The sequence below is a fragment of the Lactuca sativa genome, chromosome 4, assembly GCF_002870075.4.
Source record: "Lactuca sativa cultivar Salinas chromosome 4, Lsat_Salinas_v11, whole genome shotgun sequence".
Taxonomy (NCBI): domain Eukaryota; kingdom Viridiplantae; phylum Streptophyta; class Magnoliopsida; order Asterales; family Asteraceae; genus Lactuca; species Lactuca sativa.
Window position 1 is genome coordinate 325,121,169 of NC_056626.2, and position 17,550 is coordinate 325,138,718.

A 17,550-nucleotide genomic window follows, 5' to 3' on the forward strand; every position below is an offset into this window, starting at 1 on the left:
CGTACTCATGCGCTTAATTTGGACGCGGACTCGCCTGGGTTATGTTGGGCATACCCAGGGTTACGCTGTGCATAATGGGTCTAGACACAAACCCTAATATTGGAATTGTGCACTATATAATGGATGTTAAGGCTCATTTCTCAGCATCTATATCAGTGAGTGAAACCCTAAGAGAGCCTCCGAATCGTCCTTAGCTTGAGAGTGAGTGTTTTGGAGATAAAAGTGCCTTGGTGTGTTAGTGAAGAAGAAGGAGAGGAGCTTGTGGAGGCTAGAGCTTGAAGTGCAAGTTTGGATTTGAGATCTACAGAGGAAGGAGTTGCATTTGGAGGAATAAAGTTCAAAACTTTCCTCCTGATTTGGTTAGATGATTTCATGGACCATTTCTATGGTTAAAAGTCCCAAAGGTGGAGACTTTATGAGTGTAATGTACTCCATGGACCTAGATCTGTCCCATTTTAGTGATATTTGTGTTATGGATCCATAAATTTGCCATCTTGGTCGTTGTTATGAGGTCATGCTTGAGTTATAAGCTTTCTAGAGTTGGGAAGTGCAATGTTATGGGTGTTAGTGACTTGTCCATCCATGCAAAGGCTTAAAGTCACCATCTTTATGGATTAGGAGGGTTAGAAATGGTCAGATCTAGAAGTTGGACGTGGGTCTTAACTGATTAAGACCCCAAAATGCTTAGAGTCTGAAACTGGGAGTTACGCGGGTCGTAATCCCAATACACGCGGCGTAAGGGGTCGCGCACCTCGTTTTCTGTGAAGACACCGGGTACGCCCAGCGTACATGTGTGGTACGTGCAGCGTAACCTTGGAAGTTGACTTTTGTTGGCTTTTAGGGTTTGGTCAACTTTAGGGTCTTTGAGCCATGAGAGGGGTAAAATGGTCTTTTACCCTTCTGAGAGTACTAAGAGAGGGAATAGCCTAGCCTTAAGGGATGTATTGATTTAGAGTGTTTAATTCATATAATTAGGCAGAGGCTAGACCGGATTTTACAAAGTTCGAGATTTTACCGAGTTACCCGAGGTGAGTCTTCTCACTATCCTTTACCTAGAGTGGTAATTAGAGTTATGTGATAGAGTATCTTGTATGCTTTTGCATGATGTGATTTCTATGTGATTTATGCCATGTATGTACCAAAGTTTTCAGAGTTAGGACCGGAAGGTCCACAGAGTTAGGGCAAAAGGGCCCACAAAGTTATGGGACTGGAGGGTCCCGCTGAGACACATTGACCAGAGGGTCAAACAGAGTTATAGCCTCAAGTGGCTAATATCTGTTGTGTGTGGTATTTTGGGGAACTCACTAAGCATTTATGCTTACAGTGTTGTGTTATGTGTTTCAGGTACCAGTGAGGATCATGGGAAGGCGTCGTCTTGATTAGTACACACACGAGGAGTTTTTATATTATGATCTTGGGATGTGATGTTATGATTTGACTATGTGATACAGTGATGTTTTATAAAAATTATGAATGAAAAGGTTGTTTTTAAAATGTGAAAATTTATTTGAAAATTTGGGTGTTACACCTCATTTAACCATTCCGAGGTTACATTGTCTTCAACCGGAATAACCGGTGGATCATGGCGTGCTTGCTCGCGTCTTGGTCGAACCCTCCTTCCCGGCTCCTCGGGTCCGATCACGGCATCGTCATGTGGGATAGCATAATGACCCCCCCTCCATAATCCTCAATAATGCGCGCCCTACAAAAAAGAATAAGATTAAAAGGAGGTGTCGGGATCACTGTCATCAAGTTCCATGCTCCCTGTTCCATTAACCCATAAAACATGGCCAGGCGGGTCATAAACATCCCGCCATTTATCTTGGAAGTTTTTCGATCTTTCACCGCCCCATCTGCTAAGTACGATGTCATGCAATAGGGAATATCGCTGAAAGTGTTGGGAATAATAATACTCCATAAATAGAACACATCAAGGTTGGGTACCTTGTCATCATCCTTCCACATGTTTATGGTATTTAATAATAAGGCGATGAATCAATCTATGGGTGGGTGATTGTATACTCCCCTCTTAAGCCGATTTGGGAATATGAACTTTGTTAGCAATGGTATTCCACCAAGTGAAACTCACAACTCCCTCGGGAAACTCCTTATGACAATGCTCAAGAAAGGTGCCAAAACCCGCAGTGGTGACTAATTGTTGGTCATATATACCAAGTCTACTGGCCAGCTCCACCATGTTGCATTGGCGGAATTCACCGCAAAGACAAAAAGTAAAAACCCCCAGGTTATAGTAGTCGTCCCCTCCTCGGAAGTTGAAAGTTGAGAAAAACTCCCAACATAATACCTTATACACCGGTTCTTGGACACGAAACAAACAGTTCCAACCATCAGATATAATAGACACCGAATCATCCATAAACTCTTTAGCAAGGTATGGAGCCAACTCCTCATCATAACGAATCTTCCTCAGCCATTACCAGTCAATTGCATGTGATACACAAACCTCCTTCTTCTTAATTTCAACCAACTTTTTCCTCCATCATTTCATTGTTGATTCCGACTCAATCCTTGGAAAATTTAACCAAGGATGGTCACCTTGGTTATTCCTGGAATTCTGGCCACCTCAAAAAAAACATTTTCTGCACAAAACAAACAGATGACATCCAGAAGAACAGGTAAAAACAAAGTTATGAGACCCGCCTAGGGATCAACTCGGCGAGTCCATGAACAGACTCGGCGAGTCCATTGAACTGTTCGATTCGTATGTCTGATTATGGCAAAATCATCCAACACATGCATACTTTCTTCTAAGGGTTGGCTTAAAGAGTATATATCAATAATCAATTGCCCTTATAACATCTTAATTAGATAAAAATTAAAAATCCCTAGTCAAAATCGGAGTTGTGACCTAAATTAATCCATTATCATGCAGAATTCTAAGTTATGAAGATGAATGATAGACCAAAATATACCTTTTTGTAGTAATTGAAAGAAGTCAAGGAAGAAAGTAAAATACTTGAGAGTATTCTTGAGGGCACGTCGAGTAAGGGTTTGGTGGCGGTTGTAGTGAAATGCTTTATAATTGGGTTAAAAACCCGAATTTTACAGAAATGGTAAAATTTATTCTTTTTCAGTAAATCAATCGACTCGACGAGTCGATGTATAGACTCGGCGAGTCATATCGCGAATTCCACCCAACTATACGCATGGACGCGTCGAGTCAGTATGCGGACTCGCCGAGTCTATTTATCAGTTGAAAACAAACATTTATTTATTTAAAATAATATGACAACCCACACTTAGACCATTCATTATTCTCAAGCAATCATTCATGAATGAAGATAGAAAAATCCTAAATAAAACCTTCAAAACGAAAACTAAAAAGAAAAGAAAAGAAAACTCTTTTGACGGGTTGCCCCCCGCTAAGCGCTTCTTTTTTAGGAGTCTTTAGCTGGACTCCATCTCGCTCACATTGCTGCTGCTTCGTCCATGAGGGTCTCCTTCTTTAACTTTTGCACTTTATTCTTCGTCTTGTAAAGATGTATTTTCTTTTTATAAGCCCTTTTTTAAATCCTCCACCCATTTCCTCGCAGCACTTCCTTCTGCTTTACGCTTTACCCCTTTACCATGCTTTTGCTCCATTCCTCCCTCACTTGTCTTATTGTTCATTATAGAATCTGATGGCTTGAAAGTCAACACTTCAAACATAGTGGAGACAACAGCACGAGGCTTGGTCTCTTTCCTTTCTTTTGGCACTCCTTGTAGATCTAACATGGGTGCTTCAGTTGAAGAGTGATAGTTCTCATTAGTCGAAGCTTTTAGATCTCCTTTATCTTCTAAATTTCCATTATCCTTTTCTGCCATAGTTGTTTCAAGAATTGCCAAATGCTCAATTCCAAGATTGCAAAAGTCTTCAACAACTTCTCTTCCTTCAAAAAGGTCCTCAAAGCGATCAGGGGCACTAATGGGTTGCAGAGTAAAAGTTTCACCAGTTTGAAATTCTTTGACTTGACTCGTCGAGTCATTAAACCCGACTCGGCGAGTCACTAGATCTTGAAAAAAAAATTCACTTTCTTGATCATCAGCTTCCTTGATCAGCCTCTCTGTTTCTTCTAAATCACTAATGGCATCAAAACTATCCTCCGAAGACAACATGAACTGATTTTGATTACTTTCTTGTAAATGTGCAAGTTCCTTCTCTAGTAAATCATTATCCAAATCTAGCAGAAACACCTTCAATTTTCACGACTCGTTTTGCTTATCTTCTTGCTCAGCTCCAAAAACCACATAATCATCTCCCACTCGTAAAGTTAGTGTAGATTCGCGCATGTCTACCAAAGCACAAGCGTTATTTAAGAATGGCCCCCCAAGGATGATTGGCACTTTAAGATCCTCCTTCATGTCTACTATTATGAAGTCGACCATAAAGATTAGCTTATCAACTTTAATCAAAAGGTTTTCACACATTCCCATTGGATATATTATAGTTTTGCCGGCTAAGTGGATCTTCATATAAGTAGGCTTCGGGTTCGGGAGGTTCAACTTTCGGAAAAAGGAACAAGGCATAAGATTAATACTTGCCCCCGAATCGGCCAATGCTTGAGTAGTCATCGCGTTGCCAAATTGGCAAGGCACGGTCATGGTTCCCGGATCACCCCTCTTTTCTGGTAGTTCATTCAACAATATTTCAACAACTTCTTCCATGTTTTGTCTAGTAGAAAAGAGATTTTTAAGCAAAGTTGCATATTTAGGCGTTTGGAGTATTGTTTCCACAAATGGAATGTTCACTTGGAGGGTCTTCACATTCTCCATAAATCTCTGATACCGTTGAATCTGCTCATCTGGTATGGCTCGGATCGGAAATGGCAAAGGGGGCCTGTATGGTTTTGAAAGAGAACTGTTTTTCGCTTCAGCTCTCGGACTCGTCGAGTCCATGTAGTTGACTCGGCGAGTCAAGTCGGATTTGCTTGAATCGCCTTTAACTGTTTCTTCTACTTGCTCCTTATTGGGGTTCTTCTGGATAGAGGTCAAAGGGTTGAAGATTTTGTCATAATTGGTGGCTATTGCATTTATATGCGCCATTTTTGGATTTTGTTCGATATTGCTAGGAAGGCCAGCGAGTGTTCTTTTATTGATTTGTTGTGCCAGCTGACCTATCTGTTTTTCAATGTTATGAATGGAGGCTTGCTGATTCCTAAGTAAGTTTTGTTGATCTTTCATCGTAGCTTGATAATCTTTAAGCATTTCTCGTAGCTCCTTCAATTCGTTATCGGTATCATTGTGCCTCATCTCGGACACAGCCAGAAACCTTGTGAACATCTCCTCCAAATCAGGTCTTTTTTCAATAGTTGGTTCCTCTTTTTGATATAAACCCCTCTCTCTTTGCTTGAACTTCTCCTCCTTTGCCTTTTTGTATTCGTCATACGGGAGCCATTACTTCTCTGGTTTCCGCAAATTATCAGCAAATCTGTCGCCACTTGAAAAGAATACTTGAGCCTTCTTGTTTCCATTCTCATCCAAGTCACAAGCCTTAGTGAGGTGAGGTCCATTACAATTCTCACATCCAACTCGAATAGCATGGATTTTTTGATCCATCTTAGTCATCCTTCTATCTAAACTATCTAGTTTAGCCATCATTGCCGCCATGCCATCGTTAACCGTGTTCACTACCCTGTACTTACTTCATTGCATGGGTTGTGATATTCTCTAGAATGTTTAGAGAACTCCTCAATTAGTTCCTTGATTACTGAGGGTGCCTTCTTTGTGAGGGCTCCTTGCAAGTCAAGGAGCTGCCGAGTTGTAACATTGACTCCATCATAGAAGATGGAGACATCTTGTTGGCAATTAAGATCATGATGTGGGCAATTCCTTAGTAGACTTTTATATCTCTCCCATGCCTCATAAAGGGACTCTCCAGGTTGTTGTTCAAAGTTGGAAATAGCTTTCTTTAACTTGGCTATTTTAGAAGGTGAGCAAGATTGGTCAATGAGTTCTTCTTTCATCTTAGCCCATGTAGTGATAGATCCGGGAGAGAGTGACTTGAGCAAATCTTTTGCAGCACCTTTGAATGTAACTGGAAGCATACGAAGCAGCTGGGTTTCGCGAGGCACATTTGGAACATTAAAGTAATCAGCTACATCATTGACTTCATCCAAGTGTTTATAAGCATCTTCGTGGTCTTTTCTGTAAAAGGGGATCTCCTTAAGTTGAGCAAGTATGTTACCCTTGAGCTTCAAAGTGGCAGTCGCGAGAATTGCGGGTTGCACAAGTCCCGGGCCGGTGTCATCTCGTATCCTCTTCTTCCATTCACCCATGGGAACTTCATTAATATTCGCCATGGTGTTGTGAAAGTCACCTTCTAGATCGCTGTCTTCTCCAAATTCGCTTTCTTCCCTTTCGGACTCGTTCACGGTGTCTTCCTTGATTGGGTCTTCGTTTGCCAAGGAAGAGGTGTTGGATGCTCCTGATTTGATGCTCTTTTTCTTGCTGAAAACGGACTTTAGATTCTTCAAAGGCGAGTTCTTTGAAGAAGCGGATTCTCCAACGGCTTTTTCTTCGTTCTTCTTTAGAGCGGACTCCGGGTCTTCTAATGGAGGGACCAAAGGCGTATTGGATCCTCGGGTCATGTAACAACTGTAACCAAATTAAGGAAAACGCGTAAAAATAACAAAAAGAAAATAAAAATAAAAAGTGCAAAACTGCGATGGACTCGCCGAGTAGCTTCGACTGCACTCGGCGAGTTCAAGCCAGAAACAAAAAAAATTACTAATTAAAATTCTAAAACTGGAAATGACTAAAACTAATCCTAATAACTATATTACCTAAAAATAACTTTGTGCAAGATAAAGCTCAAACAAAGGATCGATAAAACCAGAAATTAGTACTAACTTTTGAACCGTTCCCCGGCAACGGCACCAAAAACTTGATGTGTGTTTACTCAAAAACTTTTAATCCTACTTTTAATTATAAAATTAACACACAAAGTAATTGGACCTATATATTGTGGTAAAGCTAATACGTAGGGTATCGAACTCAGGGAATGGGAAACTAAAACTAAAAACTAATATTATCTAAAAATAAATAATAAACAAAGGGTTTTCTCTAGTTTTACAAGACTAGAAACTTAATTCAAATTAACTATCTAACAACTAAAACATGGAATTACCTACTAAATTCAATAATAAAGAGGACTTCTGTTTAGGCTCGACTCATTTGTTCCCATGGATGATTTCAATGTATCAGATTAGTTCTTCATTGGCTACCGACTAAGATGATTAGATTCACGTTCGCTATCACTAATCCTTAGAAAATAAATTAATCCAAGCAGTGGCCAGTTGCCGAAATTAACGGATTTCCTAGTTATTGATTCGGGTTAAATAAGACTTGTAATGGTTAATTAAATTGGCCCATCAATTAACCTCTTGTTGATGTTCATCAAACAAGCTCACACATCAACTCACTATCTTCTAGTTAATTCTAGTTTCACAATCGCTATTCCTAGACAAACAACTATGTGGTCACAATAAATCATATGAAATTAATAACTAAGAAATGTTCATACAGCTTAATTACTGATTTATTAATAGAAGAATATTTATTGTTAACACATAAGGTTCTTTAACAAGCTTAATAAAACATAATCACCAATTAAAATTAATCCTAGTCAAACAATCAATCCATGTTCACAAATTCATCTAACCTAAACAGAAGTTATGAGTTTTAGCTCATGGTTACAGTAAACATAGACCTAAAAACGAAATCTAAGTATGTAGACATGATTCAAATCAAAAGGTTATTAAGAATAAACCAAAATTGTCTTGATTCTCTTCACAATTGAATATAGGGTTGATTCCACAGCTCCTCATGACCTAGCAGTACCTCCTAATCGTTTATCAGCCTCCTAGGGTTCCAGAGAAGTCCCCCATCTCGATCTCAAAGTCACTATTTATAATATTCTGGAAACAGAGACGACTCGTCGAGTCTAGTTACTTACTCGCCTAGTCCCTCATTAAAAATCCGTGTATGGAAAGGACTTCAAGATGTTCGCGAATCTTTGATGCGACTCGCCGAGTAATCGACCCTACTCATTGAGTCCTTGTTCTTTGGCATTTTTCTTCTTTGTTCAATCCCGAGCTTCCAACCGCTTCTCCTGATTCCTTTCACTTCCGAGCTTCTCTTTTGGAATGAAAATACAATTTGAACAATGTTAAGTACCTTTTGTCCATTTTATGCAATTAATTATCCAATAAATGATAAAAAACTATACTAAATATAGGGCTAAACATGCACATATCAAGATACTTTGGGCAGCTTCGTTTCCAATGCCCTATCTTGTGGCAGTGGTGGCACTCTGCCTCCTTAGGGTTGGAGTTGGGTTTAGCAGAACCAACCTTGGTTCCACTAGAAGAGGTACCATCTTGGGACATTCTCTTATGGTGGCTCTTTGAGGGAGCCTTCCTCTTCTTACCCTTTCCTTGCCCAATTGCCAAGACTAGGGCAGCAGCGGGAGTAGGAGTTGATGTAATAGACTTATCTCTGAGATTGCTTTCAGCAATCCTTAGCAAGCCTTGAAGCTTGCTCAAAGTGACCTCTTCCTTATTCATGTGGTAGGTCATGCAGAACTGGTTGTAGTAGGGAGGCAAGGAGTGAAGGATGATGTCATTTTCCATCTCTTCATCAAAGTTCACATTCAATTTTTGCAGGCGATCGACATATCTCTGCATCTTTTGCAGATGGTCGGTAATGGACTCTCCGCTACCTATTTTGGCGGTGATCATCGTAGTGATGATCTCATACCTTTCTTGCCTAGCGCTCTGGTGGTACCAGTGCAACAGATCTTGATGCATCTCATAGGGATACATGTCCTCATAGGACTTCTGGAGTTCTGCAGTCATAGTCGTCAGCATGATGCAATGGACTATCGTAGCATCACGCTCATGGGCCTCAAAGGCCATGATTTCTTCAGCAGAGGCAGTGTTGATGTTGATTTCCTTCTGTTTCTCATCGATGACATACTCTTTGTCCTCGTAACGAGTGACTATTCAGATGTTTCGGATCCAATCATTGAAATTGGACCCGTCAAAGATCAATCTCCCACACAAGTTCATGAGTGAGAACGAGCCGGAGGAACTTGAGCCGAAAACGTTGTTGTTGATGTTCAACATCTGAAAAGGAAAAAAGAACAAAGTTTGATTAGAAATGAATCCCCAATTAAACACCCAAATGAGAAATTAAGGCAAGGATCCAACAACATTATTTACAAATTAGAAGAGGGATGTCGTAATCTAACAAGTAAATAATTCGAAGGTAAGTGAATGATGATTCACTAATTTTCCACCAAAAAAAGAGATTAAGTTTTTTTAAATGTATTGAAAACGCCTAGATCTTTTGAGATTCATTGAGCTTTTCGATGCCATGTTTAAATCTCGATATGCCCCTCAAATTTGTGACTGGGATGTCGAGGATCACAAAGAGGGTGTGAATAACCATGCAAATATACATGGTGCCCTCATTGTTACAGTCACCTATTCGATGTGTCGGTTAACCAGACGCGCTCCATCGAACTATGACAAGCAATGAGTCCCCCTTTGCCACCTTTGCTTAGAATCCAATTAGTGTGTCGGTTAACCACACACGCTCCACTAACGTCTTAGCAAGGGTACAAAGTGTAACTTTGTAGCACCTAGTTCCTGGTATGTATGATTTATCTAAGTATTTTACATTTTTTAGCCTTGGACTCGGCTAATCGTAGGCCCGACTCGCCGAGTAAGGACGGGATATTGAGCATGTTTAACTTCGCGACTCGGCGAGTCCATACTCTGGACTCGGTGAGTCCACCAGTCTGGAAGGAACCCTAATTTCAGGGGTTTGCGCCCTATTTAAACCCCCTTATGCGCCCCCAAGTTGGTCTACTTCACTCTTAGAGCATCCTATACCGAACCCTAACCCTATCCTTGTGATTTGAAGTGTTCTTGTACTTGTTCCTTGAAGAGTGAAGAAGAGAAGGAAGGAAAGGCCAAAAGAGAAGGTGAAGAGCAAGCATCTAGGACCTAATCCAGAGTTCATTGAGGTACAATTCGGATCTATTCTGTTTCTATGCTCAAATCCCCATTAGAACACCATTAAATTTGTCTTTGAGCAATTTCCAAGCTTGATAGTAGTATAGGGATCGTAATGGGTTGAATAGCCACTAGATCTGGCTATGTTCGAGTTCCAGGAGCCTAGATCTAATACCTTTATGGGGCCATATTGCATGAAGGCCCTAGATCTACCCCTTTTAGTATGTTTTGAGCCTTAAAATCCCCATTGATGATTATATACACATAAAGTTGTAAACTTTACGTGTTAATCAATCTCTAGGAACCCGGATCTATGAATAGGATGCACTGGATTCGAGCAGAATCGAGTATAGAGAGATTGCATGTATGCGACTCGGCGAGTTGTTCTTCGGACTCGACGAGTCGAGTCGCGAGTCCCTGATTTTTCCCCTTCCGAGTATGAGAGTAGAGCAGTGAGCCATAGGTGGACTCAGTGAGTCGGAAGCCAGACTCAGCAATGGAGGGACTCGGCGAGTCAATGCCCGGACTCGGCGGGTCCAAGGCAATCTTCTTGCCTCAAGAACAAACTCAACGAGTTGTTCATACAACTCGGCGAGTCACAGTCTAGAGTGTTCATCGTATGAAGATCAACTCGGTGAGTTGTTTATACTACTCGGTGAGTCGGATGAAGGACCATTGAGTATCAGTTAGGAAGAGAACTCGTCGATTCAGTGCCTAACTCGACTAGTAGAGTCGGGAGTAAGGACAATCGACTGGATATGGACTCGACGAGTTGGAAAGCCAATTCAGCGAGTCGGGCCAACTAGAAGTTGACTTTGACTCTGACTTGACTGTGGTTTGGAATGGGTCAGGGGTAAAATAGTCATTTTACCATGGGAATAGTATCAATGTCTAATCAAGTGTTTTATGGAAATATAGCCGGAGGATCACCGGAGCAGCAGTCAGACATTTGCGGATCAGCTTTTCAGCAGCCAGCCTTTCGAGGTGAGTTACCTTCCAGTAGGGGTGGGTCTAAGGCCACAATGCCGGCCCACCAAGTAGGAGTATTTTAGAAGATGATTGTCTTTGTGATAATTATCTTGGTATGGATACGTGTTTGGTTGTGAGATATATCTATATGATATGTTACGTGTATGATAGGGATAGTTTTTCCCTGACAGTGGTCCTTAGGACCGAAGGGTAGGTCAGTACTCGGATATGCCTGATTGTATTCTTATACCTTGTTGTTGTATGCTAGTACTAGGGGTGGAATAGACCCCAGTTACCGGTTTAAAGATACCGATGATGATTACCGGTTGTAAGATACCGGTGATGATTACCGATTGAAAGATACCGATGATGATTACCGGTTGAAAGATACCGATTGTATTGAATGGTATGTGGTATGATGGGGGATATCACTAAGCTTTGTGCTTACAGTTTCATTTTTTGGTTTCAGGTACCTCTTCGTCTAAAGGGAAGGAGTCGGCGGCATAGCATGGCATCACACACACATATGATTTTCTGCACGGAGTTTTCTAGATTTTACTCTGAGATGATATTTGTTTATGACATGGGTTTCGAACATGATATAATGTTTTATGAAATGACGTGTTGGCACAGAATTTTCTAATGAATGCTTTTTTGAGATAGTTAATTAAAATGAAAATTTTGGGATGTTACATGTTGGTATCAGAGCCCTGGTTTGAGGGATTCGGACACACCCTCGGGGGTGTCTAGACTCAAACCGAGGGACTAAAAGATTTTTACAAGGAAAATGATTTTCTAAAATCTAAAATGGGAAGTTTTAAGAAGGACGAAGTGTATGATGTGTGCGACCGTTCGGGCTCAAGTAAGTTTTCCCCAAGATACCCATACTTGTTATGTTATGTTGTATGGTTTTGACTCAGAAAATTGCATGCTAGAATAGGACTAATGATCTAGGAGGATGCCTTGTGTGCCTGAGATATGATTCTAAGAATTGCATGCTAGTTACGACTAAGGATCTAGGAAGGATGCCTTATATGCCTGTTGTATGAGTTGTATGCTAGGACTGTTTAGTCAGTTGTAGGATGGCCTGTGTAGGTTATGCCTGGTTTGGTTACTCAACGCACGAATGCTGCTTGCTTGTGCTATGAGGGTTCTGGCCAACTTTGACTAACTAGTGAACGGATATGTAACAGTATCCACAAACTAGTTAGGGGGACGCGGTAAGGACTCCTAATGCAGCTGATGGCAGGGAGTATGTTGGAGAGTGGCCTAAGGAAACCTAGGATGTGACCAGTAGGAAGAGCATCGGTGAAAAGGGACTTGGTGAAATCAAGGCAATCCTTGAGAAAAGTACGGATAGATGTGGAAGGTAGTATGGGCCCGTACTACTGAAAGCAGAGGATCCATACTCAATTCAAGGAGGGCCGAGATGGAACCTGGAAACTTAGAGAGTGTGTGAGACCTTTCGGGGGTATATGTGATCCTGAAGATTGTGTTATTCTTTTCAGAATGGTGGTCACACGTCATGGAGCAGGGGGATCAGGATCTAGTTCAGGATCGGGTTTGGGAGCGGGATCCGATCATGTCGATGATGCGTTATGCGATTTCATCGCGTCTGAGATTACGAGAGGTATCCTTGAGGCGACCCCGGTCATTTTCAGGTCGATCAAGGAAGGGATTATCGAGGTGATGGAGGATCGCCTCCGGGCAGTCAGGAGTGATCTGGCGTCTAGCCAGGTGGGTACACGTACACTGTCCTTTAAGGACTTCCGTGGAAGTGGTGCACCGAATTTTCATGGGTGAAGAACCCCATTGCTGCTAGGAGATGGATCGCAGACATTGAGTTTGTGCAGCTGACGAGCTTCTTCCCAGAAGAGGCAAGGCTCCGTTTCGCTGCAAGTTGTTTGAGGGATAGAGCCAAAGATTGGTAGGAGTCTATTCGCAATACGTTGGGAGCCCCAGCCATTGAGGCTATGACATGGTCAGATTTCGTGACCCGATTCAGGGCTGAGTTTGCACCAGCTGTGGAGCTTCAGCAGCTGGCCAGAGAGTTTTTGGATATAAGACAGACTATGGAGACTGTGGCGGAGATCACCGCCAAGTTCCGGGAGAGGGCCTTGTTGGTACCCCAGTATCTGGGGATGAGGATATGAGGAGGACCCGATACCATGACATGCTACGGGCTGATATTCAGGAGCATGTTATTTTCTCTGCTTGGCCTACCCTGGTTTCCATGATTGTCAGGGCTAGGGAGAGAGAGATTGATTTGGAGCACATACGGAAAAGGAAGGCCACTGAGGGGCAGACGATGGGGGCTTCGGGGAAGAAGCCCAATGGATCCGATGGTAGGCCGAAAGGCCAGTCAGGGAGGGACCGCTGTGGGAAATGCGGTCGGGCACATGAGGGAGTTTGTCGCACTAGGTCGGGTTCAGGCTGCTATAAGTGCGGCAAGGTTGGGAATTTTGGCAGAGATTGTACTGCCCCTGCTTCTGTGATTCAGACATCAAACCTGATGTGCTTCCATTGTAATTAGAAGGGCCAAAAAAAGGCCAATTGTCCCAGGTTGACAGCAGCAGCAGCGCCGGCAGTGGCGCCAGCGTCAGCGACAGCACGGGTTATGGATGGCCGCAAGGTCAAGTCGAAGGTGTTGGGTTTTGAGCATTCTAACACTCCTAAGTGTACATGCAACCCTAAATACCTTGGATCTGTGTTTTCTCTATTATACATGCAAATAAGAACATCCAAGGTATTATCCTAATCTAGCATACAAAAACTATGAATGTAACAAGATAGAATACATACCACTTGATGTAGCTTGATGTCTTCAAGCTTTAAGAGCTTAGCCCCAATAGTGTGGAAGCCTCAAGTGGAATCACAAATCACCAAGACACCTTGGAATACTTTAGAAAATATGGATACTTGGTTTTCTCTTGTGAAATTGGCTAGCCCTTCTTAGTGTATCCACACTAGTACCCATTTCACTAACCAAGGACATCTTTATATAGTATGGAGGATTAGGGTTAAACCCTAATACCCATGACCTATCATTTCCTAGGATCCATGGGTTAAACACTCCATGGACTATCCATGAAAGCTTAGCCCAACCTAAATGAACTTGGCCCATTCCATATATATAAGAGTCCATATTTAATTAGTTCCTTTTGATCACTTAATTAATTATAAATTAATTCTTGATCAATACTAATTAAATAATATGATTCCATAATAATACATTAGAACTTATAATATATTAATATTAATCATAAACATACTATTCTCAAAAGATTATCCATATAAACTGTGTCGGTGAAGTGCAACCCAAATGGACCATGCCGGGTCGGGTCAAGTACATACCAAATATAGTTATGGACTTAGACATTAATCCAACAGTCTCCCACTTGGATAAGTCTAAAACTATTATTGCGTATGACTTCAAACCTAACTGGCAATCGTAGCTCTTAAAGCCGTTGTCGAACTCTGACCTTGTAGATGAACTCTGACCTTGTCAATGACTTGTCCATTAGATAAGGGATCATATATTCCTCCATTCTAGATATCATATGGATTGAGACATGGATTATAATCATTCTCTTTGTCCATTTGTTGTTTCCCGATTTGTGATTTATGACGACTGACTAATTGAACAAATCAAATCAGTCCTGGCCCGGCCGAGCACTTCCAGTTGTCATCATCAAATCATCGAGGGGCCCACAGATATCGCTTTTATCCCGAAGGTAAAAGGAACGGATAAACTTTGACTCATATGGCTTGTTCTACTACTTGTTGAATCATACACAAAGGCACGTTTTATAACACCGAGTTACCGTATGCGTTTTCGTGCAATCAATGTACTATCAACTCATAGTAACAACTCATATCTCTAGGTTTGAAGAATATAAGATATTATCGTCTCATGATCACTCGTGATAAAATCCATGAAGTGATTCCAATGAGCGCGGGTTGAATCAAATACTCAGAACTTATGAGCACTCATGAGTGTTGTAGCCCTTTGTCCAACACCTTAGACCTCTACAAGCCAACCCATGACAGTCTTAATTCATATCTACTTCCAACATATGACCGACTGTGGATGGTTTGAATAACTTAGTCATTCCGGAAGAATAACCCAGTTTATTCGGGAAGTCAAAACATGCAAAGTGAAACACAATAATAATTGAATCCAATATGGTATCAACTCTTTGAACATAAATAAAACACCTTTTATTTATCACCATATGATTACACATTATTCATTGTATACTGTTTCAGCTATCAACTTTATTCTTGAATTTAAAACAATAGTTGTCCCATGCTCCAAGCATGTACACTATGTTTTCTTAAACACTAGTCATGCCATACACCAAGTATGCATACTATGTTTGTCTATGACCTTTACTTTGTGAACTAGATCAATTGAACATAACTTCAATGATTCTCTTTTCACATTCCCAAATCCTTACTGCAAATGCAAGAATTCCAAATTCATGCCATTTACTAAAATATGTTAGATTCTAAACTTATATGCATTCATCCTCTTGTAACAATTATGCACAAACTCACAAAGACTTGGCAACAATCATTACAGAGTATTCCAAAGGAGATCAACTCCTTGGAAATATCCTTCTTGCATTAAGTTTTCTTAATCTTACACAGATTGAAATTTCTAACTTTGAAAATTTCCAGATTCCGTTTTGACTATCACTTCTGAACAAGAGTTGCCTCCTTCCAGATTATGTCAATATGGTCCTTCCAGAATTATCACTACACTTCCAACTGTCCTTGAGTAACCAATCTTTGGTAAACCTTAGATTGTCCTTGACAATTGTTTAATCCTTTTAGTCATATCCAGTTCTAAACCTTTTCCCTTCTTAATGCCCCAGGCATTTGGAAAATTTTAGAACGGATGAATATAGCACATGTAATCGATCCTATATCCGAAGCATATGGGACACGATTCATGATGTCTCACATAAAGACTAAACCAGTCTTTGGCTATAACATTTCCATTTCTATTTGCCAAGTTCTCATAATTCAGATTATGAAAAGGGATGCCGTAATCCTAATCGAATTTTAGAACGCAAATAATGGACCCGTATACAGAATTTCCTTATGTTGAGCCATTCCAACATGAAATTCATATATATCCTTGACTAAATGATTAAAACCTCACGATCTAAGCTTATAGATTTGAGATGAAGTATAGTTTCCTCTCCCTTAATTATAGCAAAACAACTCTTTCCCAATTGAAACTTTTGTTTTTCTATAATTAACATTGCTAACTTGCAATACTTATCATAATTATCATGCTCCTACTAACATGATGATTATTAGCATAACACTTATGCTCCCACTAGCTTTGACATGTACCCAGAAATCAGCTGGACTTCTAGAAATCAATACTTCATTGACTTTCTTACCAAAGTTCAGATTTCTGATACTAGATTGTTTTGATAAGACTTTATCAAAATTATACACCTTCCCTTAGATAGCACACTTGTGAGTCTAAACAATTATGAAGAGGTATGCCATAATCATAATGGTTAGACCTTTTTGCCACTTCTCACAAGTCCAGGTTAGTGTGCCGGTAAACCACACACGCTCCACTAACGACTTTGAGAATGCAAATATCACAATTGCTATCAAGCTAAAATCTACTTAGTGAAAGTGTTTCCTCACCATCATTTTCATGAATCGGAGAGAAACCTTATGACACTTAGATTTAAGGGTGTATGTGTTCTTATCCATGTGAATTGTCAAAATCATAGTCACAAGACAAGGATAATGACAAATCCAAACTCATATGGACTGAACTCAATCTTAATTTCTTGCCACCTGGCAGTTCAAGGGCCTGCCATTGCTTCCAAGTAGTTGTGTAACCAATTGAGAACTCTAAGAACTCATATGCAAGGCCAACTTTAACTGGAATGGGCACAGATATGTCAACACGATAGGTTATAGACCTCAAGTCGTGTGCTAGGGAAGACCTTCAGGTTTTATTCTTGATTAGTTCTTGAGACTTTCAAGACCTTTAAGACTCCCACTGTCCTCTTGAACTATAAGACTCCCTTGTCAAACATCCAAGAGATAGTGCGGATTCTAATCAAGACAAACACTTCACACATTTGGCCTAAGTTGGTCTTTGTTTTATCCAAAACATCACAACTTACCAATTTCAAATGTACAAGAGTAGAAAACTTTTACTCTTACATTTGACAAGTGTTTTAAACCTTCTTTAAGACATGTCACTCAAATTACAATCTTGGAGTATGACTCTAAGACTTGTATTGGAACGAAGTATGACTCATCTTCTTGATTTAACCATTTCAACAATTCAAGTTCCTCTTCTTAGTCATAAGAATGCACTAAGATTTCCTTTGAGAAATAATTTTGATATGGTTTCTTAATCATTAAGATGATCACAAAACTGATACTAAAGTACTCTCCCATCTTTTCAGATTTGAGAAACTTTTATCCTTCTACCTTATTTGATTCTTCTTATTCGCTCTGCCATACATTGGAACCTTTTCCAATGTCTGAGAGTTACACTTAAGCTTGTAAGTAT

The 17,550-nt window shown here is 40.5% G+C and overlaps 1 non-coding gene across 1 annotated transcript; it reads left to right on the forward strand.

The window, feature by feature from the left end:
- The first annotated feature begins 5,808 nt into the window (after positions 1-5,808).
- LOC111913396 (small nucleolar RNA R71) lies at positions 5,809-5,915 on the forward strand. Its single transcript, XR_002857524.1, has one exon. It is a non-coding gene; the product is annotated as a small nucleolar RNA R71 (small nucleolar RNA).
- The last annotated feature ends 11,635 nt before the right edge of the window (positions 5,916-17,550 follow it).